The sequence below is a fragment of the Vigna unguiculata genome, chromosome 8, assembly GCF_037176805.1.
Source record: "Vigna unguiculata cultivar grain cowpea cultivar isolate G323 ecotype 2 chromosome 8, ASM3717680v1, whole genome shotgun sequence".
NCBI classification, from domain to species: Eukaryota; Viridiplantae; Streptophyta; class Magnoliopsida; order Fabales; family Fabaceae; genus Vigna; species Vigna unguiculata.
This window is the reverse complement of record NC_140799.1, coordinates 27555500-27558568: the sequence shown is the minus strand read 5'-3', so window position 1 is coordinate 27558568 and position 3069 is coordinate 27555500. Positions and strand designations below refer to the sequence as shown.

General features: G+C 30.8%; 1 pseudogene; it reads left to right on the top strand.

Moving 5' to 3' along the window:
* The first annotated feature begins 202 nt into the window (after positions 1-202).
* Positions 203-2668, top strand: LOC114195017 (uncharacterized; annotated as a pseudogene).
* Positions 2669-3069: the final 401 nt, after the last annotated feature.

Here is a 3069-nt window from a genome sequence, read left to right as displayed (position 1 = left end):
AATTTATTTAATGAGCCTTTTTTATATTATTTTTTATTTTATCAACATAGAAGAAAAAATGATTATACTGTGTTTTTATAATTGAATTTTAAGTGTGGTTTGATTATCATCGAATTTTCTTTTGGTATTTATGTCTCTCATTTTTTTATTAGATTATGATAAATCATTTTTTAGTATTATTTTTTTTTAAATAGGTATATTGATGAAGAATAAAAGAATAGATTCATTTTTTAAAAGTGATAAAAGGAAAGCTACCCGTGAAGATGAAAACAGGACAAATTTAACTCTTCCAGATATTTTGAAGCATGATATTAATGTTCCAATTGTTCAATCAGAGGAGGCCCCTTTTAAGGTTCAAAAAATTATAGGTGAGGAGTTTCATATTAATTCTTTGGAACGTGATCCAGGAAAACGTCTTCAAATATGGGAATATTCAATGAGTTAAAGAGATGAGATTCGAAGAGCTTAGTCAAAATGGGGTCCATATCAAATGCAACTTGAAAACTATCCTTATTCTAAGGAAAAACATCCAAGGAGATTTCAATCTAGTTGGTTTAAAATGTTTCCTTCTTGGCTAGAGTATTCCCCTGCTAATGATGGAGCTTACTGTTTGGCATGTTATCTATTTAGTTCAAAGCCAGATGGTCGTTTTGGATCAGATGTGTTTACTAAACAAGGTTTTAGATCATGGAAAAAGGTTAATGCGGGAAAAAGATGTGCATTTCTCAACCACATTGGAGATAGTCCTTTCTCACCGCATAACAATGCAATGAAAGCTTGTTAAGACTTGTTGAATCAATCTATGCACATTAATAGCATTATAAATATTCAAAGTTCAGAACAAGTCTGCAAGAATCGTTTACGGCTCAAAACCTCTATTGACACAATTCGTTGGCTAGCATTTCAAGCTTCTGCATTTAGAGGCCACGAGGAAACACCATAGTCAAGTAATAAAGGTAACTTTCTTGAAATGATTAAACTTCTAGCATCATATAATGATAAAGTGGCACAAGTTGTGTTAGAAAATGCTCTGTATAATGCTAAGTATACTTCTCATCATATTTAGAAAGAAATCTTGCACATTTTCTCTAGAAAAGTAAGAAGTCACATTCGAGAAGAAATTGGAGATTCTAAATTTTGCATAATTGTTGATGAAGCACGTGATGAATCTAAAAAAAAAAAGCAAATGGCTCTTGTTTTGAGATTCGTAGATAAGGATGGTAATATAAAAGAACAATTTTTTGATATTGTGCATGTTAAGGATACAACAACTGCCACTCTAAAAAAAGAATTGAGTGTCGTTCTCTCTAGGCATAATCTTGATGTTTCCAATATCCGCGGTCAAGGGTATGATGGTGCTAGTAATATGAAGGGAGAATGGAATGAGTTGCAAGCATTATTTCTCAATGATAATCCTTATACTTATTATGTGCATTGTTTTGCTCATAGACTACAACTTGCTTTGGTGGCTGCTTCAAGAGAGGTCATTCCAGTTCATCAATTTTTTTCAAATTTGGATTTTATTGTAAATGTTGTGTGTTCCTCTAGTAAACTTCATGATGAGTTACAAGCTATTGAATTATATGGAATAACTCAATTGTTAGAAATGGGTGAACTTGAAACTGGTAAAGGAAAAAATCAAATTGGCACTTTAAAACGAGTTGCTGATACTCGTTGGAGCTCGCATTTTTATTCCATTTGTAGTATGATGAAGCTATATAATGCATCTTGACTAGTTCTTAAAAAAATTATTGTTGATGGATCAACTTATTCTCAAAGGGGTGATGCTGATGCTGCATTGAATATGTTGTCTTCATTTGAGTTCACATTAATTTTACACATGATGAAAGATATTATGGGAATTACTGACGGTCTTTGCCAAGATTTGCAGAAACAATCTCAGGATATATTGAATGATATGCAATTGGTTTGTTGTACTAAAATTTTGATTCAAAAGTTGAGGGAGGATGGTTGGCAAAATCTATTGAAATGTGTGGTATTCTTTTGTGAACAACATGACATTGATATTCCTGATTTTAATTCTACTTATGTTGCACGTCATGGTCGTTCTCGACATCAAAAAGATCATGTCACTATGGAACATCATTTTAGGGTGAATATATTTCTTGTTACAGTGGACAAGCAGTTGCAAGAATTAAATGACAGGTTTAGTGAGCAAACAATGGAACTTTTAACTCTAAGCAATGCTTTAGTTCCTAAGGATGCTTATAAAGCTTTTAACATTGAGGATATATGCACTCTTGTGAACAAATATTATCCTTTAGATTTTAGTGAGCAAGAGAAGATTAGTTTAAAATTTTAACTTCAACATTTTATTATTGATGCTCCTAACCATCCAGATTTGAAGAATTTATCAACCATACTTGAATTATGTCAATCTTTGACAAGAACAGGAAAGTCAAGGACATTCTACTTGATTGATCGTTTAATTCGTCTTATTTTAACTCTTCCTGTCTCTACAACTACAACAAAAAGATCATTTTCTGCAATGAAGATTATCAAAACAAGATTGCGGAATAAAATGGAAGATGAATTTCTTGCTGACAATATGATTATTTACATTGAAAAAGAAATAGCTGAAAATTTTAGTTTTGATTCAATTATTAATGAGTTCAAGGATCTGAAGGAACGAAGGACAATCTTTTAGATATTTTTGATTTCTTTTTTAGTTATCGTTATACTAAGTTATGTATTCATTTTTATTGTGTTAGTGACAATAATGAAATGTATAAATTTTGGATGTATTATTTGGGCACCCCCAACAATGTTGGTCAAGATCCACCACTGATTGTCTATAAGTTCAAAGTAAATAATAAAGTTTAAACGTACAAACTAGAGAAATATTACAATATCTTTGTTCTAATTATTATAAAGTAAAACAAAATGAAAGTCAAATAAGATTCTTCTACTATCAATCTTGACCTGAGGCATTTGTTTCTTCATTAGGAACACTCCCCTAATTAGATACCTAACATAAGAAATAATCATAATTAGTAACATTCTTTACCGTATCAAATATATATTAATATACTAAAAATTTAAATATTG